A 25,986-nucleotide genomic window follows, 5' to 3' on the forward strand; every position below is an offset into this window, starting at 1 on the left:
TTGTTGTTCTTATTGCACGAAATGCCTATGATTCCCTAGAGGACATTTGCTAGCATTTGGTCTCTGAATGAAAGGATGGGAATAAAATGCCCTGTGGACCCCAGTGAAGCATCAAGGGCCAGTGGCCAGGCTCCTGGGCAGCATTTCCATTCTGTTCTCCGGCAAGCACCATGCCTAAACAAGGGTAGAGATGTCCTGGGCAAACCCAGAATGACCCAGAAGATGCGGGGACCCCAGGCCGAAAACAGGGAAAACAAATGAAAAACAGAGGCTGCAGCCCAAAGAAAAGGAAACCCTAGAGGAATTTACTAGGCACCTTCAAGAGTAGACACTGGTAATCTGTTACTGAGTATCGGTCAGGAACTGCGCCAGGTGGCTCATACACATTTTCTCAAACCTTCACCACCACTCTGTAAGTCAGGTTTTAGAATCACCCTTGCACAGAAGAGAAGACTGAGGGTCAGAGAGAACAGGACCCTGCCTGACCACAGACCCTTCTCATTCTACCCCTTGCTTCCCTTCTGAGAGCTGAACTGCTGTCATAGAAAGGAAAACAGGCCTGTTTCTTTTGGGGTCTGAGGCACAGAACCAGGAACAATGGGTGGAAATGACAGGAAGACAGATTTCAGGTCGATAGCGGGAAGAACTTTGTAACACGGGTTGTTCACAGGCCTGCCTTTGGAGACTAAATTTCCCATTGCTGGGGATATTTGAGCATTGTTGGGGAGGGGGATATTGGAGAAGGGAATCGAGTCGCACAAGTACATCTGCGTTAAGTGAGCTTTTAGATTTCTTTCCACCCTCCTAAAATTTGTTCAGTCTGTGAAACAATCATTTCCCAGATTCGGAGGAGAGAGGGATGGTTTTGCTTTCCCCTTCATGGTCTCCGTAAAGACTGAGCAAAAAGCTGTGTAGAATGCAAGTGCTCTAGGGAATGGCCACCTCCAGCCCGTCCCACAAGCTGAAGGGCTCTGAGGTTAGGATATTGCAATGGGCCCTGAGACCAATCTTAGCATCTTTGTGTGTGTGGGACCCCAGCTGGGAAGTGAGTCCTCCCCCTCAAGTGTAGTACCCCATCCCAGATGCCTTAATCCTTACAGTCATGCGTTGGGGGGTAGTCATTCCATATCTCACACAAAATCTTAGCAAAATAAAATGAAACATAAAATGTAAAATAAGACAACTTTCTTGCAAACAAAGCTTTAAAAAGAGAGCCAGCCAATGTGTTTTAGACATCTCACAAAGTTGCCATTGTATTGCAAAATTATTTTTAATGAAGCTGTTATTATGCTACAAGAATGCAATAAAACATCCGAAACATGAAATTTCCTATTTTTATCACCTCCTGTAAATTTTTCAAAAAAGCCAAAATGATTTGTTTCAAAATGTGTACAGGAATAATTGGATTGAGAGTTTTCATGCCAACTTTCCATTTGGAATGAGATCTAGAGACTGTTACTTCATAAACCACTGAAAATACGAGCACAAAATGAAAAGGGTAAAATATTATGGAATCTAAGTGTAATCAAACATAACACACCCTGGAAGGAACCACTAATTTACCATCTCCCAGTGTGTGGTTCAACACAAAGAACTCTTTCATATAACAAAGTGTTCACACACACATACACACACACACAAATTTGTTTTACCTGAATCCCCTAATTACTTCTGGAAAGAGAAATGCTACATACATGAATTTCTGTATGTGAACACATAATGCAAAATACTAATCCTACACAATATTAAGCACAATATTAATCTGGATTGTTTACAGAGGTGATATACCAGCTCCCTTAATTTCTTCTTTGCAAAGCAAATCTTAGTTATTCCTTGTTTCAAACTCTGGCAAAAATCTAATCCTTGGGTGCTAAGCAAATGCATCATAGCACACAAAGTATGAGGAGTTTATTTCTGACTGTGATTTGTTCTAACAGTCCTGCTAAATGGCCAAAAATTAATCATATGCCCAAACATGTAAGTATACAGGAAGATGTTTCTTATCCCGTGATTTCAGATCTAATTTTCAATTCACACCTTTCTTAAAGCCATCCTTGAAAATGAGTCACTGAGGGAACAGCCAAACCCTCCTCACTTGCAAATCAAGTTTCTGTTTTCGGTGAACGCTCTTTCCAAAGCATTCATCTCTGTCAGTGTATCCAGGGCACGCTCCTTCACGAACAGCTTCCAGAATTAAGTAGAGCAATTCTGTCTACCATCTGGCTCCATAAGCAAAGGTTTTTTTCTGTGCAAAGACATAAAACTGACCTGCCCCCTAGTCTAGACTCACAATCTTTCCAAAGATACCATTCATCTCCTCATCCATTCCCAGTGCATGAAATCTTAGATGGACCAGTCATCAGAGGTGAAAGGATTGGAATCTTACTTCATATATTTACTTAAGTTGTTTGTAAAGAACATAGAAGCTGGAGTTACTTTTTTCAAGAGAACCAACATCCCTGGAACTAACCCAATGTTTACTTTTACTATGTGACAATTGAGCACATTTTCAGAAATACGGTAGGAAACACTGCATAATAGAGGCAACGTGGGTCTTACTTAGCTTTGCAGATGTCAGTGGTTAAAACTACCCAGCTTTCACTGGTTGATCTGGAATGAGATTTCCCACCCTTGGTAACAAATCTAACCACATGAGTTTATGCTCACATAATAGATAAAATCACAGTTGGAAAAAAAAAAAAAGCATAAGAAATCACCATAACAAGAGTGAGTTTGCGCTCTCTTTAATTGTTCTTTTAATTCAATGGATTGCCTGCATATGCAAAGTAAGTTTGGGTTTTGGCATCAGAATTGGTTTCTTTCTCCATCATTCTTCGGCCCCACCGGAATAATGTGCTGTGTACTGAAATATAGTCAAGGCCACAAACTGAGTTCTCTTGTCTTCAGCTACTGTGAAATTTTTAAACTGATCATTTTGGAAACACTTAAGCCACCACGAAAAGACTTTTCTAAAGAAATCTTATTGTCTTTGACATAAAGCAATTCATGAAATTGGTGTTCATGGGGGTGGGGCAGGAACCACACAAACCCACAGAACTTAAGGCCAGCCAGATTCCGACTCAGGTGAGAATCCCGAAGGATAAGATTTAGTTCTGTGTGCTAAATGAAGCTTCAGTACAAAACTGTCTTCTTTCAGACCCAGCAGCACCGACAGTTACCTAAAGATCTTGGTGGACCCACTGTAACATGCTTGAGTCCCCTGGCTCGATGTCCCACTGTCAGAAAAGTTACTGCAGATGGCCAGCCTCCAGGGCTGGAACTGGCCCTCTCGCTCACTGGCTAAGTGACTCTAATAAGCAAGTCCCTTAACTTCTCCATGTCGCTGCTTACCTGTGCAGTGAATAGTGTAACAGCGCCTAGCTCCAGGCTGTTGGGAGGGTTAAGGAGTTAACAGGGAGCTAAAATAAGGAATAAAGGTCTTTCTTTCAGCTCCTGAACTATACCGCTGGCATTTTTGGGAGAGAAATTCTCCCAAGGACTCATGAAACATCAATTTTAAGAAGCTGTACCCAAGGAGAACTGGAGGTAAAGCTATCCACACTTTTTTTTCCACCTCCGAGAATGTGCCCCATCCTCTGTCCCCACTGCTCATTCGGTCTTTTAGCTTCCCCATAGGGTGACGGTCAACCCAGCTCCTTACAGTTCTGTCTTCCCCCACTTTTTGGTGGCTCGGCATTAGGCTTTCAGAGGTTTAACCAGGGGAAGGACAGAAAGCTGATAATTAATGGATTCTAATGACATCTGTCTACCAGTATGAACATTTGACTTGAGTCCAAGGTAATTCTATCATTTCGGGCTGAGTGACGCAGGGTAAAATTTTCAGGCACAGCAAGGGTCTTCCTAGCCTTTTTTATATCATATGGCTTACCCCATCCTTCTTATGACTTTTCTCAGCCTCGGATATACAGACTTAACCTGGGGTTATACAGTTTTTTTCAGTAAAGCCCTTTTGATTCCACTCAAAGGGCAATCCATATGACCAATACCAACCTTATGAAATCTACTTCCTTTACAGTGTATTGCAAATATAAACGTTCAGATGAAAGCTTTTTGCTTTTCATCAATTATACTTTATGTCTAATAAGAGAAAAGTGCCTCAGGCTTGATTGTGTAAATTACAAAGTCTGATTTATATAGTCGTACTTTTTCGTGTGTCTATTTAAATCAATTAATAGAGGATAATCATCTCGGTATTACGATAGGACTGTCTGTGGTGGTTGAGATGAGAGTGGGACCTCCTCGGAGTGATAAATGCTTGTCTTCATCAGCAGTACTCTCTTTGCAGTCTGCATCAGAACAGGTGAGCCTGGCTCCTGGAAGCCAGGCTCCGGCGGGTGATTTACCCAGCTTGCCGCTAGGGGGAGGTGAAGGTAAACAGTGACCCAGATCTGCGGGAGGGAGAAGGGCAAGTGCAGGGAAGGTGGTGAACACCACTGCTCCAGCAAGGGGAGAAGAGGAGGCTGGGGGAAGAAGAAGAGCTCTGGCTGGACATCAGGGATATTTATTTATTCATTCACCAATTTCTTCAGATGAATGATTAGGAGCCCTGATAAATGAGCCGAAGCAAGACTGCCAGGAGCTTCTGTTTCCGAGGGAAGGGGGATTTCTGCTCCCTCCTTCATCGGTGCTCACCAGCCATGAGTGCAGGGAAATGAAGTCACAGTTCCTGATAAGAACGGGGATCATGGAAGAATTATCAGCCATGACACGGAACCCACTACTGAGAACATGCTTGGTTGCGTTTCGGTTTTGTTCAGTCTTTGTACTCAACACAAGCTCCTTCCATAACCTCAGTGACCTAGATTAGAGACTGGGTGCTGGGCTAGGAGGGGACAGTGAGAAGCATGGGGGCTACCGACCAAGCTCCAGCGACAGGCTCAGTAGAAATGAGCATTGCATCTCCGGGTCTAAAAAAGAATCTCTCCTCCCAAAAGCCATGTCCCATTCAGCACTTCCCAAAAAGAATGGCAAAAGTCACCACTGAAATGGATTGTTAATTGTCTGGGTTCAGTCACTGATAAGAATAAACCTGCTGAGGCAGCTGGCTTTTGTCAATTCAGCTCATAAGCAATATTGTTCCAGCACTGGGGATCCCGGGGGGATAAGGGAAGGAAGAGGAAATGGGGAAGGAGGTACTCAGAGCAGATGGCCTCACCCTCCGGGAAGAGCCTATCACCCAAATGCCCGAATCCAAGGGGCCATAAGGACCCCAGTCCAATCCTCACCACGGGCCCAGAACTTACCTCCACGGGAGTCTTTTGTGCCAAACTGGAGTCTGAACTGCACCCAGAAGACAATGGGAAGCCCATGGGGGTGTTCAGTCGGGCAGTGGATATTACTAGAAACCAGCCCTGTCAGCACCCCATCATATCATTCTAATCCTTGGCATAACAATTATCACTACCTAATATTTATTTATCTATTCGCTCGCTCATTTCTTCGTTGTTACCTCCTGTCTCTCCCATTAAAAGGTAAGTCCCATGGCGGGAGAGACTTCATCTGTTTTGTTGACCACAATTCCCAAGTGTCCTCCAGCAGCAGCATGGATGATGGATTGTAGTTCTGGAGGAGAGAGAAAAACTGGATACTGAGACCAAAAGTGGGACACTCGCCGTAATGTATCTCATTTCCACTCCCAGATGGGTTGTGCTATTGGAGCTGGGAGATGGAGGACAGAAGCCCGAGTCCGTGGCATGGGGGGGCAGGGCAGGCAGTTGAACCACAAGTATGGATCTAGAGGAGCTCAGAGGGGCGCCTGGGCGGCTCAGTCGGGTAAGCGTCTGCCTTCGGCTCGGGTCATGATCCCAGGGTCCTGGGATCGGGCCCCGCATCGGGCTCCCTGCTCCGTGGGGAGCCTGCTTCTCCCTCTCCCTCTGCCGCTCCCCCCTGCTTGTGCTCTCTCTCTCTCCCTCTCTCGCTCTATCTCAAATTAAAAAAAAAAAAAAAAAAAAAAAAGAGGAGCTCAGAAAGAGACGGTGGTTGCTACACTGTGCCCAGGTCCTGTATATCGTCCCCCAGCTGCTGGGAGTGTTGGTGGCTGTGGGCTCCCTGCCGAGCCCCTCTCTGGGAACTGCCCTCAGGCAAGAGAGCCACCTTGCCCAAGTTCACAGCAGTGGCATCCAATGACTGGTCGACCAAGGGGGTGGATGATAAGGGGCTGGCCCCTCCCTTATGGTAGGACACTCAGAAAGGCCACCCCTGATCGGTCTCCCAGTGGGATTGGTTGAGGCCCTTCTTATGACCTCAACAGCAACATTCAGATTCTCCTTCTGCCCAGGGTTACTTCCGTCCTTCCTTTATAGATATAGATACCAAGGTTACTCCTGCATAAACTTGTCTCACACAGATCTTCAAATCTACCTCTGTTTCCCAGAGAACCTGACCTAAGACAGCTGGTGCCAGGAGGGATCCACAGAATAGCCTCTCAAACTGAATTATAGAGCGGGATCACTCACCTGCCAACTGGAAATGAAGACTCATCCCTGGTGGTAAGCGAAATCCTGACAATCCCTGACTCTCTGGAGAAGCACAGTTGTTCAGACCTTCACTGGTGATCAGCTGGGATGGGTTACAAGGTGGAGGGAATGTGCTGGTAGGCTGGGACGTACGATATCCAGGCTTTTGGGAGACTCTGAAAAGCTGCCACTCATGAGAACGACGGAACCGGTGGTTTTTGCTGAGTCACTGCCATGTTACAGAAAGACCGAGTGAGGCCCAGGGCTATGAATCACCACTGGAAGCAAGGCGTGGAAGTTAGAAAGCCTCATGAATAGCAAGCACCTGAAGAGCTCCTACGCAGCCGGAGGGCAGAAAAGGCCGAGGATAAGGAGCAGGGCCTAAGTATGAGGACAGCAGCGCTCCAAAGAATCGGAACCCCCAGCCCTGGCAGATCCGCTCCTCCTTGCCACAGGCTGGAGGGAGAGGGGCCCTAGGATTTGGATGGGGACCTCAGAGTTAGTGCTGATGGCTGAAGCCTGGAAACGCCATGCAGAGCCACATGGGCCCCATCCTCCCTGTTGAGGCTGCACTCGTCCCTCGTTCGAGCACGAGGCAGAGAGGTCTCCACACTGCAAGACCACACAGGCCCCCGAAGAATCGACCCCCACTCCCACTCCCACCAGACCAATAACTAGACTCGGGGGCAGGCAACACATGGTGGGAAGTGCTGGGCGGCCGGGGGGAAAGAGGGACTAAGCCCCAAGGGCCTGTGGGGTCCAGCCCGCGTGGACTGGCCAAGCTGGAGACGGTGTACGGGGCTGGGTCCTGAGGGTGCTGGATCAAAGGGGGCGGGAGATAAGGTTGGATGGGAGCTGTCTCCTGCCATAGCTGGCCAGCCACCCTGGCAAGGGCTCTGGGAGATGGTTGCATCATGCTATGGGGAGGACTCTTGGAACATTGGACAAAATCATGGTCCATACTAAGCAAGGCTGAAACGCCAGAATGGTTGACACAGATGGTGGAAGAAGTGATAAAATCAATCTCAATCCTTGAGCCAGTTTTCTGACCCAGAACCCACTAATGAAAGGGAGGTTGGGTCCTCAGGAGTCCCGATGGCAAGCAAATACAGTAATGGTCCCACAGTCCTTTGCCAAAGAGATCTCCGGTCATTTATTTAGGAAATCGTGTACTGGAAAAGTAGAATGCTCAAGAATAGAAGTGCCTGGGCACTTTAATCTCATGCCATAAGGCCATCAGGCAAGAAAAGGAGAGATCATCCTGGCAGAGGGGTTGAGCCTTGACCCTGATCATGAACAGGCAGTGCCCTGCTTTGACACAGTGGGGACAAAGAAGAATAAATTTGATACCCAGGTAATCCACTGGGTGGCTCTTTGCATCCTCATGACCAGTGCTACAGGTAAGTGGACAGATGCAGGAGTCACAGCCGAAGAAGGGCATTGTGAGCAAGGACATAACCCTCTCGGAAATGGAGGTCACATCACCAGGTAAGCTACCTGTCCCAGCAGAGGAGCCAATTGAGGGGGAAGGCCGTCTGGAATTGGTAATAGAGGAGGAGATGATGACTATCCGTTGTAGTCTTAAGATCAGCTGCAGAGTCTGTATTTGATCCTGCCGTGGACTGAAGGTCTTTGTCCCCCAAAATTCCCATGTTGAAACCTAACCTTCAGTGTGGTGGTATTGGGAGGTGAGGCCCTTGGGAGGTGATTATTAGGCTACGAGGGTGGCGCCCTCACGAATAGGATTAGTGCCTTAGAAGAGAGACCCCACAGAGCTCCCTAGGCCCCCCCACCATATATGGACACCATAAGAAGACAGCCATTTATGCTCCAGGATGCTCTCATCAGACACTGGATCTGCTGGAGGCTTGATCCTGGACTTCCAGCCTCCAGGACTGTGAGAAGTCCATTTCTGTTGTTTATAAGGCCCCTGGTCAGTGGGATTCTGCTACAGCAGCCTGACTGGACTAAGACACATCCCACCAACCTTCCTCTTGTAACTTCTAAGAAAAGAGAAGAAGCAAAGTGTTGAGGAAGCTAATGGATGCAATAGCATGAGGCGTGGACTGTGATGGGTGCTGTGAGCCATGCAGAGCCACCCTCCATGAGCTGAAGAGAGCGCCGCCCAAGTGCATGCCCTCCCTGGGGTGGGGGGAGCCCCGACTCCATGACTGGTCCAGGAGTGCAGAGGAATAATAAAGACCCACCCCTCTCTGACCTCAAGGTGAGACTACTCTAAAAAACCATCCAACTCCAGAGCTCCCCATGAGATCAGAGACTAAGGAGGAGTGGTTAGAAAGAAAAGGTATAATAAACAAGGAAGTAGTATCCCAGAATCAAGAGAAGTTACTAAAAGGAGTGTGTGCAAGTCTCTGGGATTTTATTTAATGGAATCTAGTTAGAGGGGCAGAGAGGGCAAGTGGAGGCAGGTAAACAGGAAACTGGATTGGCTTTTGTAATTGTGAAATTGGGTGACGACCACAAGGAGTTTCATTTATATTTCCTCCACTTTATATATATTTGAAATATGTTGTAATGAAAAGTTAAAAAACAGAAACGGAGTGAATATGAGTGACTATCAATACCATCTGGGTGGCAAATACAGAAAACCAGGAAACTGGGGCACCTGGGTGGCTCAGTCAGTTAACCGACTCTTGATTTCGGCTCAGGTCATGATCTCAGGGTTGTCAGGCTTCACGCTTAGCTCGGAAACTGCTTGTCCCTTTCCCTGCCCCTCCCCCTTGCTTGTGCACACACACTCTCTCTCTTTCTAAAATAAATTTTTAAAATCTTAAAAAAAAAAAAAAAAAGAAAACCAGGAAACCAAGACTTACCTTTTCCTCATCTCTCTGTGGCACTGTCCTAGGCACTGGGAATACAGCGGTGAACAAAACAGGTGAAAATTCTTGTCCTTTATGAAAATTAGATTCTGGTCGGGGGAGACAGACAATAAACAAAATAATTAGGACTGGAAAAGTGATTTTGTGCACCTCTGTGTTGACCCTGCCTTTCCCTCCCTCCCATAAAGGTCTAGGATGGAGTCTTGGTGACACGTAACTGGTTCAGGGATCGAGGCAGTACGAGAAAAATATTCTGTGAAGGTACCAGGACCACAGATTGCATATACAAGTTCTTCCTGGGCCGTGCTGTTAGGCAATCCCCAACCCAACCATAAAGTAGAAATATAGTTTCCTCCTTCTCAAAGCTAGCAGGAGTTATAGCACGGAAAGAACCATCTACAGGTCACCCAGAGCCAACTATGCATTCCACTGGGTGGATTTCTACTCCGGGCTCTAAAAGATGCAAAATGACCATAGCAGCTCCACACCCTACAACCTCTGCCATTCAAGTTGCCAGAGGAGGACCAGAGGCTCTTTCCCAGGTTGGTAGGCTGAAGTTCCATTATGTGTCATTGGCTCCAATGGACTCATGTACCCTAAACCAACCGTTGTCACCAAAAGATACAATACACTGATTGACTCAGGCTAAGTCTTATGCTCCTTTCCTGAGCTGAGGGCGGAGTCTTGCTCAAGGACTAGTCATATACTAGGAATGGCAGGATTTGTTTTGACAGTATAGTCCTCAGGACTTGACGATGAATTTTAAACAATAGAGCAGTGATTTCCAACGACGGTACCGCCACCCGGAAGGCAGTTTCAAAAATTTGTGGGAGTATTTCTGATTATTAAAGGGGAATTTAGTGGGCAGGAGCCAGGGACGCCAGATATCCTGCCTGATATGGGGCAGCTTGAAAGAGAAGATAGGCCTGCGTCCTGCACAATTTCCATACAGCTCATCTAGAATTAAGCCCGAATATATGCTCTACAACAAGATGGGTTGCAAAGAGATTTGTTTTCTGTGATACTGTCGTCACCCCTGACCCATAGCATAACGAAGAAATTGTTTTGCCCCTACACTTACAAAAAATAAAGCTGAGCTCATTTACAAGATTACCATACTTCCTCATTTTTTCACTTCAAGAGTCTCCGGCTGTAACGTGTCTTGACATGTTATCAAGTATCCACTCCAATTAAGGGTATTTCCCTCATCCTCGTGTTTTATGCCCTTGTGGGAAACAGACCACAGACTCTGAGGCCCCTGCAAGATTTTCCCCGTGGTCATCAGAGAAGGAAGGGCCTCATACAATCAACAAGGAAGATGGGGCATCCTGATCCTCAGCAGAGAGGAAAAGGTGCAGCTGTCGTGAAAAGTTTGCACACAATTGGAGGGGAAAAAAAGGCATTTAAAAGAGTATTGGAAATATGCATTTTCAAAGGATTACAGTATCTATTCAGGAAAACATTTAGGTTCTAAAAATAAATCACAGTGCTTGTCCAGGGAAGCGAAATCCCAGGATCTCATCGTTAGTTTTTTAACGTAGAGTACAGGGCATGAAGATCGCTTGGCTGTCAAGGGGCTGATTTTTTTTCTTTCTTTTTTGGTCAACATTGGAGTAGCTCTGGTTTTCCTAAAGCTAGTTTCTAATCTAACATTGGTTTTTAATCAGTGTCAACTTGGATCTCTGCTCTTTCCTGTTCCTGAACTTTCTGTTCAGAGTGACTTCTGATCTTCCATCTCTTAAATCCAAATGCTTCCCTAGAAACAGATGCATCTCGCCAGTTCATCGTGGACCGTTAGTATCTCTGCCAAGGAACTCATTACCTCAAAATTTAGTGGCTTAGGGTAATATTTATTACCTCACTGCGTGCCTGCGTCGGGCCTACGCCTCTGCTGCCTTATCACGTGATGGCAAGATTAGAACAAGAAGTGGCTGGAATAAAGGGCCATTAAGGCTCCTCCCAACCACAAGAGATCCTTGTAAGAAAACATCTGCACTAAATGCTTTTTGCATTCCCAAGGAGCTTATCTTTCAGAAGAGAAGCTTTGTCTTTTTAGTTCATGTGTCCCACTTATGTGGAGGCAGAAGTCAGCATCTCACCAAGCTTATACATCCTAGGAAGCAGAAGGTACCAACTAAGACAAAGAGAATATGAAGCAAATGGGTACGACCCATCAGAGGGTTGAGTTAAAGAAGTCCTTCATTCAAAATATTTATTGAATACCTTCTCTGGGCCAGATCTGTGTTAATTACTGGGAACTGTGCTGGAGGCTAGTTAAAATTTTAATAGCAAGATACCCTCATCTGTGTGAAACTAGGTCAGGGGGACAGAAGGACTCAGGCAGAACTTCTTAAGTAACTAAAAATTTCAGACACGCGATAGACCGACGTCTTGGTCAAGGTTAATTACAATAGTAGGAACATTTAATATTTGACCCAGATGTGGAAAGTTTCCCTGGACACCCAGTATGGGACAGAGGAACTGTCTTACGTTGGACTGCTAGAAGCCGAGCCTGAGAGAGGATCTTGGTTCAAGAGGTTTACTTGCTGATCTCGGTCAGGAAAGGGGAACAGAGGCGCCAGGACAGAGCAGGACGAAAGCAAAGCAGGAATGTGGTTTCCTGGAGACGGGCTCCAGGCTGGCGCCACAGGGAGGCTTGGGAGTGGAGCCTGCGCACAGAGTTTGTCCTACCTTGAGGCCAGGGCAGTGATTTATACCTCTGGGCCATTCAGTCAGTCACTGGCCATGTGGCTTTAGCAACAGGACTACCACTTATGACCTTAATGACCAGGTCCAGTGGTGGGGTGGGAATGTGTTCAAGAGAGAACGGGGAGTGAGAAACTGCAGGCAGTGGGTACGGGCGACTCTTTCGAGAAGTACAATTGCAAGCGAAAGCAGAGAAGAGGGTTCGTGCGTGGCTGGGTGGGCACATGGGCTCAGAGGGTCTTCTTTAAATGAAAACAATTACATCATACTTCTCTACTGATAGGGAGAATCTAAGAGAGTGGGAAGATGATGATACCGAGAGAAAAGTGAGAGTTGAGGGGGCAAAGGGAATAGAAGCCAGTGCACAGGAGGCGGGCATGACCCTGGTGTGGACAGTGCGCTTGGACGGACAGGGGAAGATGGCCTACAATGGGGCGGGGATGGCGACCAGGCGCGTGGACATCCCCTCTGGGCTGCTGTGAGCTTGTCTCTGGACCAGAAAGCATGATCGTGCGCAGAAAGTGAGGGTGCCGGGAGCCTGAGGAAGAGAGCAAAGGTGATGGAGGTCCAAGGAGAGGACAGAGGGCCAACAGGCACCGACAAGAAAAATTCGGTTCACAAATCACTTCTTTAATGCAAACAGATTGTCAGTTGATTTGAGATCCCCTGGGGATACGGTCTGAAAGTAACGACTTCCCATATTCTTTCTGTGTCATAGCATGACCTTTACTTCTGCTACATTCTCATTCTCTAGCCAGAACTTTCCAAGACACAAACTCGTGTTGGCTTTTGTCTCCTAAATATCTCTCATTCTACTTTGTTCTCATCATCTCCACTACCAGCACCAGAGGACAAGCTGGTGTTTCTGGTCTGGACACTACAACAGCCTCGTAGTTAGTCTCCTGACATCCTGGCTGGCCTTCATCCAGTCCATTCTCTTCCAAAAGCTGAGTGAGTTTCTCCATACACAGATCTGATCCTGCTGTCATCACTCTAAACCCTGCAATGATCCCCACTGCTCTTGGGCACAAACCCTCCACAACCTGTCCCACCATGTCTCACACCTGTCCCTTCACTCCGTGAGCATTGGCCACGCAAACTTCCTCTCGGCTTTGCTCAAGTAACCACATACTCTTCCCTCTGAAACACTCTTACACCTGCCCTCTTTGCTCCATTAACGCCTGCTCCCATTTCTTATAAAATATGAAAGAGAAGTAACAAGAAGTAGAAGGTACACTGAGATGAGTAATATATGTTTGGAGTTCCAGAAGTAATGGGGAGAGAAAGAGTGAGGAACAGGAATATCTGGAGATATATTTACTGAGGACCTTTCATAAAGACATCTCCCTCCCTCTCTCTCTCTCTCCCTATATATATATGTATATGTATATGTACATATATATATATATCTTTTCTCTTTTGTAAAATTCTCTTTGGTAAAAATTCTCTTTTATCTTCTGTAAAATTTCTTTTTTACATTTTTTTTGGTTGTCTTGTCTTACTGAATGATGGGAGTCTTCTTATCCTGTAGTATCCGTGATATCATATGTATGTATATACCTTCAGCCACTTTATGTCTTGTATGTTTACCTTCTTTATGGCATCTTTTTATGAACAAATGTCCTTAATTTTAATATAGTCCAATTTATTACAAAATCTCTCTCTATATTTTATACACACACACACACACACACACACAAGTACCCAATACATACAAACCCCATAAATAAAAAGAAATCCATACCTGGACACATTATAGAAAAACTGAAGAACATCAACGACAAAGAGAAAAACATGTTTAAACGAAGAGGAACCAGAAGAAAAAAGACGGAGTATCTTTAATAAAGTGGCAGTTGGAGTTTCAGATGATTCCTCAACAGCAACAATGGAGGCCAGAGGACAGAAGAGTGGTACTTTCAAGAAATAACCTCCCCCTGAAATTGTAGACCAGTCCAAGTATTTCTTAAGAACAAGGAAGGCAGTGAAAACATGTCTGAGGACTTTTCTGCCTAAAGGCAGAAAAAGTGATCCAGATGGAGAGGAAAGAAGAAATGAAGAGCAAAATGGTAGTACATAAGTGAATGGGCAAGCTGGCAACATGGGGGACCGTAGGGGCACGCTTGGAAAGAGATGGAATCTTCTGAGTCCTCTTGTTGTCTAGCTGTAGGATGAAGCCGTTGATTAATTTTAGACTCTGACAATGTAGGCATGTGATTGGACTTCTAAAATTCCAATCTTCGTATTTCAGCCGGACCACCTGCCTCTCCTGCATTCGACTGCTAAATTAAAGCTTAGCTGTAAAAGGCAAAATTGGGGAACACGAAGAGAAATATGAAAGATATTTACAACCTCGAGGTAAGCAAGGATTTTTTTTTTTTTAAAAAACAAGAGACAAAAACCATTTCTCATAAAATCAGGATTGATAAATCGGACTATATTAAAATTAAGGACATTTGTTCATAAAAAGATGCCATAAAGAAGGTAAACATACAAGACATAAAGTGGCTGAACGTATGTACAATACATATGATATCATGGATACTACAGGATAAGAAGACTCCCATCATTCAGTAAGAAGAGACAACCAAAAAAATGTAAACGAGGAATTTTACAAAAGAACAAACTCAAATGGTCAATAAACGTTTGAAAAGACGATTAACCTTAGTAGCAATATGGGAAATGCAAATTAGAGCCATAATGAATCAGCATTTCATATCCAACAGCTGGAAAATGAAGAAGTCTGATGATTCTAAGGTTGCCAAGAGTACAGAGTAGGGGAAACACTTCTAGAATGCTTTGGGCAATGGACTTTGTAGAACTACCTTCAAGAAAAATTGGCAATATCTAATTAGCCTGAGAATGGACAAGCTTATTACCCACCATTTAAATTCCTAGAGAATCTCTTGTAGTAAGTTACATACAATAATATTCATAGCAGCATGTTTTGTCTTAGCAATAAAAGAGGGAAAAACTGGAAACAACGTAAATATCTTTCAACTGTACAAAAGATAAATAGTCTGGATATATTCATGTAATGCCATACTATACTTTGAACATAATTCAGCTACCCACATCAACACAATAGAAATTCATAATGTTGAGCAAAAAACCCCCCAAAAAACAAAAAAAGAAAACTAGTTTAGGATGTATACAATAATATGTCCTATATAACAGGCAAACTAGAAAATGTATAGTGTAGTTTAGGGAGACATAAAAGCAGGGAAAACCATAAAGAGAGAGATGATTATCACAAAGTCCAGAAAAGTGGTTATTTCCATGGGGCAAGGATATGTGATTCAGGAACATCATATGGGGGATTTCTAAGGCTCTGGTGATGTTCTAGTTTGGACATAGATTTCTAAACCTGTTTTATATTTATATAAGTAACACATACGTTTATATATAAACAAATACATTTATGTTTTATGTACTCTCACATGCCTGCTCTATTTCATAAGAAATCTCACGCTTTAAAAAGTGAAAGTGACTAGCAATTGAGGATTACTACTCAATTGAATAGCTACAGTAGCAACGTAGACTTTTTCAGTAAGTTTTGCTATGAGACAGCAGAGAAATGGTGTAGCTAGGAGAGTATGACAGGTCAATAATAGGTCCTTTTAAAGATTGTACTTATTTATTTGAGATTTTAAAGATTTTATTTATTTATTTGAAAGAGAGAGTACATGCACAGGAGTGGGGGGGGGGGCAGAGGGAGAGGGAAAAGCAGACTCCCCGCTTAGCGGGGAGCCCTACGGGAGACTTGCTCCCAGGCCCCTGGGATCGTGACCTGAGCCGAAGGCAGATGCCTAATGACTGAGCCACCCAGGTGCTAAAAATGGGAAACCACACAGCCTGCTCCGGTGCCCATGGGAATGAGCCTGTAAAGCAGAAGCAATGGACGATGTGTAGCAGAGAGACAGACTAGCTTCGGAAGTACAAGCCTCCAGCAGGTGGGAGCGGGCAGGCAGCGCAGATGGGAAGGAGAGGAGCTTGCCCTTGAAGAACAGCACTGATGTCTCACTCTTACAACAGGTTGTAGGGCCAGACAAGTGTGGGACTTTGAAAGGAAGGAAAGGAAGGAAGGAAAGATGAGGGGTTGCCCATCTAATAAGTCAAGGCTGGCTACTAAAAGAGAAGCAAGTGGAGAGGAGGGGATATAAGAATTTCGAGAAGAGTTGAGAAAGTGGGAAACATTTTGGAGAGTGTAGCAGAACCCCGAGGGAGTGTTGAGTGCTCACATGGAGCTTGTGGTCATGAATGTTCACTGAAACCCTCCCACCTCGTGTATAATTTCCCCAGATCACTTGTAACTTCCCACAGGTGAAGGTGCACATGAGCTGGAGGGCTGGGTCCGTGGGTTAACCAGGGTCAAGCTCAGGTTGGCTGGAAGGAGGCTCTTCCTTTTGTAATGTTTCCCAGAGTCTGCTCGCACATTTGTCTATTATTGTTTCTTGAGACCCCAACTACCAGAGCCCCAATCTCCCCAATGCCCTGAAGGTCATCCTAGGATGCTTTCTATGACTGGCACTGTGTTACTCACCACGGCGAGAGGGTTTCACTTAACATCTGATACTAAGTCACTGAATGTTTAAAAAAAAAAAAAAAGCGTTCACTCTCACTAGTCACCGAAAACATACAAATCCATGGAAAAGGGAAAACACAATGTTTGGCAACCAGTTCAAAAACATGAAACAGATAATGCCCAATGTGGTTAGGAGTCAAATGAAACAAACACTTTCATGTGCAGCTGGTGGGAAGACAAAAGCTTTGTGGGGCAATCTGGCAAGAGCGTCGGAAGTCTTTAAAAATGCTTCCCCTTTAACTCAGTAACTTCTAGAAATCGTCACCAAGAAAATACACTGGGAAATATATAAATATTTAACAACATTAGCTTCACTACATTTTTTTAAATAGTAAAAAGTTATAAGAAGCATAAATGCCTAAACAAATTAAGAGATTTGTTAAATGAATTACGGCCCACCAGTAATTTCTTTGCAGCCATTAATAATAATCATATAGTGTGTACTTATTGATACAAATAATACATACATTTTAGAATAAAGAAGAGTTGCAAAACAATATATAGTTTCTATTTTTAGTTATAAATATATTTATGTACTATTGAGGTCTATCCCGATGGGGCTTTTTCTATAGACCTACATTGTTGGGAATGCCTCATATACATGTGGTTTCCTTTACTCAAAGAAGTCCAACCAAAAGAATTGTGGACTGACAGTGACAACTGTGAATTGAACAAAAATTCTTTTTTATTCTTTTTTTTTATTTTTTATTTTTTTAAAGATTTTATTTATTTGACAGTGAGAGATACAGCGAGAGAGGGAACGCAAGCAGGGGGAGTGGGAGAGGGAAGACACAAAGCTAGGATGCATGTCCAACTGGAATACCTAGATTTGGGGTCAGCCTCTGCCTGCTAAAACACAGAGGTAATTGCCCCCGCTCCCATAACCACGCTGTTATAAAATCAGGTAAAATAAATAGCGTTCACCTTTCGACACGGAAGTGATAAAATAAAACGTTTAAGGTAAGACACAAGTTCTAGTTGAACAGAAAACACATTAACTTAAAGGAAAATGATAGCCCAAGGACATACACACACTGAATGCCAGGGAAGACAGGCTGCAGGTGCAGAGGGCAAAGCCCTGGTGAGGTCAAGGCGGACGTGGGGGGCGGGCAGCCAGAGCCTCACTGAAATGACGGGGAAGGAAGAGAGAATGGAAGCGTGGGCACTGTGTTTGGGAAAACCGAGGAGCAATGAAAAGAATGCTCTTGTAGAAATGCTGTGAGAGGTAAGGGTGGCAAGGTTTAGATGCTACACACACACACACCACACACACAACAAACACTACACACAACATACACACCACACACACCACACACCACACACAACAGACACAACATACACGACACACATTACACACAACAGACACACAACACACACAACACACAACAGACACAATACACACAACAGACACAATAGACACAACATACACGACACACATTACACACAACAGACACACCACACACTACACACAACATACACACAACACACAACAGACACAACACACACTATACACACCACACACACAACAAACACTACACACAACATATACACCACACACACCACACACAATACACACTACACACCACACACAACACACAACAGACACAACAGACACAACACACACTACACACAACATACACACAACACACAACAGACACAATAGACACAACATACACGACACACATTAGACACAACAGACACAATATACACACTATACACACCACACACATACACCACACACAACACACACCACACACACACCACACAACAGACACAATACACACTACACACCACACACAAACAGACACAATATACACACTACACACAACACACACACTACACCCAACATACACACCACACAACAGACACAATACACACACTATACCACACACAACATACACAACATACATAACACACACATACAAAACACTCACCATACACAATACAATCACACAAACACACAATACATACACCACACACAACACACACCAAACATAACATACACCCTAAGCACACACAATAGACACAACACACACAACATACACATACATATAACATGAACAACACATACACTCACATGCACCACACACCATGCCACACATACAAAACACACACACACATCACACACAACGCAAATCATAAGCATAAAGTCAAAGTAAACACCTAATTCCTTGATCCCAAGTTAAGTTCTGTTATGGACAAATCACACTTGTTTGGAATAGAACTTAATTTATTCGCACTTCTGTCACAAGGTACTTGTCTGCATCTGCCATGTCTCCCCCTGCCCTCCCCTCCGCCGGGCTGTACCTCCTGCAGTCTGTGACAAGAGAGGAAACCAGCCGAGCGACTCTTCTTCCTGTCGGCCCTTCCTCCTCCTCGGCCCAGACCTGGGTCATCCGCGACGCCGCCCGCCACTGCCACTGGCTTGCTTCTTCTGAGGTCCCCTCTAGAAATACTAAGATTCCAGATTCTGCCCCTCTCCTAACTCAACTAGTTACTATTTGGCTTCCATTTTCCCACTTCTAAAAATGCTCTGATCACTCACCTGATATTGTCCCCTCTCCTCATCTTTTTGTTTTTATACCTTTGCATTAAAATGACTTTGTGGCCATTCTGTTGGAGTTTAGGTGGGTGGGGATTGTTAATTACCTACGCGACTCCTCCTACTTAAACAAAGCCTCTAAAATAAGTTCTAAATGTGGAAATGACAAAGGGGTCTGGGTAACAGTAATGATTAAACCTATTCCCTCTTATCTGCATAAAGTTTTGCTTTTAATCCAACCTCTAAGTTTTTCCCAATAAACGCACACAAAAGCATTGACCTGCATATCTACCCCCACCCCCATGCACTGCAGAGCTTCTGAGACCAACCAAGGAGAACCACATTTCAAATAAAATGATCTCAGACTCTTGGCAGTAGGAGTGCCCAGCATGATATACAGTCTGTTTAAGCAGAAATAATAATAACTTTCCACACAGATATAAATTGACTCTAAGCATGCGTGACTTTGCATTTTAATCCTGTCACTATCGGGTGGAACCAACGTTTATTAAACCAACTTAAGCAACGGAAAGAAAAGTCAGTTATTTAAAAATGAGCTGGAGTCCCTACTCATCCAAACAAATAAGAAAATCATAGACTTAAATTTCTGAGAGCATCTGGTTTTGCTGTTGCCTTCGGACACCATGCAGGTGAATCTTTAAAGCAGTATTTCCTGCAGATGAATCTTTAAAGCGGTATTTTCTGCCATATGCCAGGCTTTCCAACGGTGAAGCGACTGTCGGCTTTCCAAAGCTGCTGATGCTACCACTCTTACTCAGATATTTCACGCCTTCCTCCCTTACCCACTACCCTCCACTCTCTCTGCAAACACACACCCCATTAAGCAATACCAGAAAGAAGGTACTGATGAACCCACAACATTGATTTTAGGGGTGCTGCTGACAGGAAATGTAAAGGCCTTTAAAAAAAAAAAAAGGCAGAATTGGTGTGAGAAGGGGTATTGTAGAGAGTTTCCAGGAAGTTGGAGGGGAAAAAAAAAAAAACAACATTTCACTTTTGTTTTGTTTTTTTTAAAGATGATGGACTTAGGGGCACCTGGGTGGCTCAGTCAGTTAAGTGTCTGCCTTCAGCTCAGGTCATGATCCCAGGGATCCCATGATCCCGTGGGATCGAGTCCCAGGTCTGCTCAGTGGAGAGTCTGCTTCTCCCTCCCTCTTTCCCCCTGCCATTCCCCCTCTCCCCTTGTCCTTCCCCCTGCTTGCGCTCTCTCTCTCTCAAATAAATAAATAAAATCTTTAAAAAAGAAAAGAAAAGATGATGGACTTAAATAAGGGCTCTGGGCTTCTCCAACTCTAGCCCCGTCATGGACTCTGTGAGCAGAATGACTTCTGAGGTCAGGAGCCTTGTCCTTCTTGTCACTGCTTCGTCTGCAGAGTCCAGGGTGCATTTTTGTTGGGTGAATAAAACCAGTAAAGAGAAAATAGCTCAGTAATAAGCCTGTATATGTACTCTGAAATATTATGTAGCATTAAAAAAATGACTTAAATCTATGTGCACTGGCAGGCAAAAACTCTAAGACATATGGCTAAAGTAAAAAGTTAAAGAAAAAAATATATTTGATAAATATAAGAAAAATCCTAGAAGCTTGTGTACCAGATATAATAGATTTTATCTCTGGAAACAGAAAGGCCAAGGAGACCATGTTTCATCCATATTATTTGAATATTTCCAACAAGAGTGCATTCACAAATTACTTGGGTAGATAAAAAATAAAGCAAATGTTTCCAGCTGCCAACTGATGTTTTTTATGTTTTATGTACTTGTGGTAAGTTTTCATATTTTTGTTCATCTTTTTAATTTCCTGTTTGCTTTTCTTATTTTTTACTTTACCTTTTTAAAATTAATTTTTCATAATTCCCATTTGTCCTTGATAACATATTTTTACTGTAACAAGTAACATGCCTGATTTTTTTTTGCTTTAATCTCATGTAATAAACATACACTTATTAACAAAAATCGAACTATACTATTTGCAATCTGCATACTTTTTAATTACATATTAGATCTTTTCATGTAAGTATCATAGTTTTACGTCAGTATTCGTAATGATTTTGTCTTATTCCTTTGCACAGATATATTAAAATCCTACAATGTCCTATTTTTAGATATTTATATTGTAGTCCAATTTTTTCTTTTTTAAAGATTTTATTTATTTATTTGACAGAGAGAGACACAGCGAGAGAGGGAACACAAGCAGGGGGAGTGGGGGAGGGAGAAGCAGGCTTCCCGACGAGCAGGGAGCCCGATGCGGGGCTCCATCCCAGGACCCTGAGATCATGACCTGAGCCGAAGGCAGATGCTTAACAACTGAGCCACCCAGGTGCCCCTGTAGTCCAATTTTTAATGTAATAATTTTAAGAAATATAAGTTTAGATTTGATTAGTTTATGTTTTTTTAAAAAGCTACAGTAGTGCCGGTTACTATCCAGAAAAGTTGCACTAATTTAAATTTGTAGTGTATAGGAATTCACGTTCCCCTTTCAATACAAGGAATCACTTTAGCATTTAAAAAAAATCTTTGCTATACGGTAAGAGAGAAATAGAATCATGTTGTTTTAATGTATCATTCTTTAACTATAAGTAAAAAAATGTTACTTATAACTATAAGTAAAAAAAGAAAAATAACTATAAGTAAATTTATATTTACAATATAAATATTTGTCTTTAATTCTTTAGTGAAGTAACTGTTCATGGGTATTCATTTTACCTACTGGGTTTTTATTTTTCTTATTGATATATAAGCTCTCTTTATATACTAAGGTTATTAGGTCTTTGCAACATATATCAGAATCTTTTTTACTAGGTCATATAACTTTAAACATTATCTCTAAGTTCTTATTTATTAAAATTAAGTAATGTGTCCCCTTATTGTTTTTTCCTTAGGATCACGGTTTAAACAATCACCCAAAATATACATGTAAGAAAATATAAATTCTCAAAGCACTAGCAGAGTTTTGATTTTTACCTTTAAATATTTAAAATATAAATAAAAAAATACACCAGGGTGCACTAAACATAAAAACATAAATTTAAAACATAATTTAAAGACTTTAATTCTCCTGGAATCACTTACTTACTTAATTTATATGCATACAGGTAGGAAATGAAATTTATTTTTCCCTATATGGTTATTAATTAATTATCCAGATACCAATAAATAAATATCATTTACCTATCTACTGTTTTGTAATACCATTTTCATTATATGCTAATTTTTTACATAAACTTGAGTTCATTTCTGAATGTCCCTTCCTTCCTTCCTTCCTTCCTTTATTCATTCAACCAATTTTTATTAAGGAAATATTATGTTCTAGGCACTGTAAGTGATACAGCAGCACTGAATACAATGGATGAGATCCTTGCCTTTCCTGACTTCTGTTCAACAAGTAGTCACAGGCAATGAACAAATTGGGATAAGCAGGAAGAAGAAAACGATGCCAAGTAATACAGCAGAGTAACATTGTGGACAGGAGGACAGCTATTTTAGCAAAAGGCTTCACAAGCCTCTGTGAAGAATGGTAACTGAGCAGACACCTGAAAGAAGCAAAAGGAACATGAAAAATGCAAGGGAGTCCCCCATGGAGTACAGAAAAAAAACCATGACAGTCTGGGGGTAGAGGAACAGCAAGTGCAAAGACCCTGAGGCAGGATCAGGTTTGGTATTTGGGGGAGGGGAGGGAGAGCAAAAAGGCTAAAGCAGCTGGACGGAAATCAGTGAGCAGAAGTTCAGGGATTTTAATGGGGGTCTTTGCAGGCCATGGGATGAAGATTCTGTAGCTAGGGAGTATGGTTGGATTTCCATTGATGAAAAGAGCACCCTCGGGGGGCACTGCGTGGAGGACAGGCATGGAGAAACAGGAGCAGGACTGGAGAGGCCAGTTAGGAAGCACTTGAGGTCATCCAAGAGGGACAGAGACAGCAGTTCTGAGGACGGTTGGGAGCGATCAAACTCAAACGTAGCTATGTTCAAGCTTACGGGACCTGGTGATTTGCTGGATATAAGAGAAGGGAATTTGGATATGGTAACTGAGGTGCTAAAAACCTGGCGACGCGCAGTTCCAGGTAGGAATATCCAGAGCTTTGTCTTAAGTAAGCTAAGGCTGAAATTCTTTCTCGCTGTCAAGTGGTGGCATTAAGCAGATGGTAGGACCTCCCTCAGGAGGAAAGTTCTGGCTGGAAATACAAGTTTGGGAGGGTCATTAGCGTTCCTGAGTCTGCAGGGATCAAGGGTCTCCTGGACAGAAAGTGTAAATGGGGGGGCGGGGTAGTGGAGGAAAGGAGAATGCAGAGGAACAGCCAGTGCGGGAGCCCAGGGGGACGGCTTCCCAAAGCCGGAGAGGAAAGCACTTTAAGAAGGAGGGGAGGTCTGCTCCTTCAAAGCGGCTGAGGGGTAACATGAGCACTGCAAAAGGACCGTTGGGTTTGGTCATTGCAGTGGAGGAGAAGGGCTCCCAGCTGAAGAGAATAGGGGTGAAGACACAAACATAGGGAAAAAAGAAATGCATCTGGAGAAGTGTGCGGAGAAGTGCCTAGACTCAGGGAGCTTTGTTTTGTTTTGTTTTGCTTTTTTAATGGGAGCTAATTCATCCTGTTTGTACGTTCATGAACTGACTCAGGAGAAAGCAGCTAACCCTGCAGATGAGAGGGGTAAGGGCCGGAACAAGAGGGGGTGGGATCTGGACCCATCAGGGGGTTGAGCTGTGTTCAGGGCAAGGACGTTTCTTTCATTTCTGTTCCATCCCATTCATCTGTGGCTCGGACATTTGCCTAAACCCACTTAGCTCTATAACTCTGTGGAAGATTTCAATGTCTGATAAAGCAGGAGACACCTTGCTAACATTATTTTTAGTCCTCATTTTAAAAATTAACACATATATTTCCAGCTGACCTGTTTTTTCTTTTATTTTTATTTGTACCAAGTTCATTTCACTTGAAGTGATCATACATTCATATGGTTAAAAATTCCAAAGTTACAAGAGGCATAGAAATGAAAAAACTCTCCCTTTTGCCAGTGTCTCCCAAATATGCATTTTTCCCCACATGGAGGACCAATGTCACCATTTCTTGAATATTATATTAAAAATATTTTATGCATATACAAACACACTTATATTTCTTCTTTCTTTTTCCCTTTTTATATAATCAGTGACACAGAGCTTTGCCTGTTGCAGGCTCCACTGCTCAAATATAAATATTGACAAATATATAATGACTGACAAAATCAGGTTATAGATGAAAAAGAGGGAGGGGGAAGATTCAAACGTCATCAATGCCGTCTAAAAAAATGAAGGAGCAAAAGTGTGGGTAATATCATACTTATACAAGGGGCGCCTGGGTGCCTCAGTGGGTTAAGCGTCGGACTCTTGGTTTCGGCTGGGGTCATGATCTCAGGGGTGTGATATCGAGCCCCATGTGGAGCCTCACCTTGGGCTTCACGCTTAGCGGGGAGTCTGCTTGAAGATTCTCTCCCTCTGCCTCTCCCCCCAATCTCTCACTCAAATAATAAATAAATCTTCCAAAAAATATTATATTTATACAAGTAGCCAATAAAATGAGACTACATACCTTAAATATAAAAACTCTGTACAAAAAGCAAAGAAAACAAACCATATAGAGAAAAACTTTTTAAAAAATGCCCTACTCCCTGCTCGGCAGGGAGTCTGCTTCTCCCTCTGACCCTCCTCCCTCTCATGCTCTCTGTCTCTCATTCTCTCTGTCTCAAATAAATAAATAAAATGTTAAAAAAAAAATGCCCTAGAAACTGAAATACAACATAAAATAATGGGACAGAGCTAATACCAAATGTATGTGTTAATCATTAAATGATTAGAGGATTAAATCACTTATTAAAAGAGAAAGATCTTCAGGTTTTATCCCAAAGCAGAATCCAACTGTATGCTGTGCACAAGAGACGCACCCCATAAAGGTGATTCAGTTCAGTTAAAGAGATGAGCAAAGTACAGCAAAGCATATACAAATAAAAAAGAACACTGTGTTCCTCATAGGAAAATCAGACAGAGCAGAATTCTGCCCCCAAACCATTAGAAATGACATGAAGGGCACTTTGTGATGACCTAATACCCAGCAGCAATATTCACAAGGAATGGTAGGAGACCGAAGAGGAAACAGACACAACCCACCAGCAGGGAGAGGTTTTAATTCACCTGTAAGCATAGGTCAGATTCATGGGACAACGATAGGCATCTATAATCAAGACAGAGTAATATCAATAAACTGGGGGAAAATAGTTTCAGTCATGTCTGGGACAGAGGACTGAGCTTCCTGATATGAAAGAGTTCCTAGAAATTGAGGGGAAAAAACAAAAACTTAATTAAAAAAGAGAAAGAAAACCAACCATGCAAAGGATATAGACAGCTCACAGCAACACCAAGGTGAATAACCCTTACACATACGAAAGACTGCCCAACCTCAGCCACGAGAAGAAAACTAGTTCTAAGAATCACACTGTGATGCACAGTTTCTCACCAAACAGGAACCAGATTCCCAACTTTTACAATATACTGTGTGGGAAAGCGATTCTCTTACAGAGCTGGTGGGATGATCACAATGCTCCGGGTGGAGGCGGTCACCTTGGCAAATCCGAAGGGATTTCTGTGGTGTCCGTGAAGTATGATCAGGAGGCCCCCACGGTTCACGGGTACAGCAAGAACTGCCTTGACAGAAAGAAAACCAGGAAGGATGTGCTGTTAGTGTGACGAGATTTAGCAAATAGAAATACAGGTCATCCCATTAAATCTGAATTTCAGATACACAATGAATTACTTTGGTATACATATGTCCCCTGCAATAAGGAGGTCCC

At 43.2% G+C, this 25,986-nt stretch overlaps 1 long non-coding RNA gene across 2 annotated transcripts in view; it reads right to left on the reverse strand.

Moving 5' to 3' along the window:
* Window positions 1-2,730: 2,730 nt before the first annotated feature.
* The window catches only part of LOC135363811 (uncharacterized), a 34,184-nt gene continuing 10,928 nt past the window's right edge, over window positions 2,731-25,986 (reverse strand). Inside the window, exons 3-6 of one of the 2 annotated variants that reach the window (XR_010409917.1) lie at window positions 25,713-25,836; window positions 9,311-9,405; window positions 6,477-6,705; window positions 2,731-5,583 (exon numbers count right to left, since the gene is read on the reverse strand). This is a non-coding gene — a long non-coding RNA (uncharacterized LOC135363811). Of the gene's footprint in view, window positions 5,584-6,476; window positions 6,706-9,310; window positions 9,406-25,712; window positions 25,841-25,986 lie in introns of both variants that reach the window. The other variant, XR_010409916.1, reaches the window with a different exon arrangement.

The sequence above is a fragment of the Mirounga angustirostris genome, unplaced genomic scaffold (assembly GCF_029215605.1).
Source record: "Mirounga angustirostris isolate CCGP_5_RB_7025 unplaced genomic scaffold, mMirAng1.0.hap1 SCAF_3, whole genome shotgun sequence".
Lineage (NCBI taxonomy): Eukaryota > Metazoa > Chordata > Mammalia > Carnivora > Phocidae > Mirounga > Mirounga angustirostris.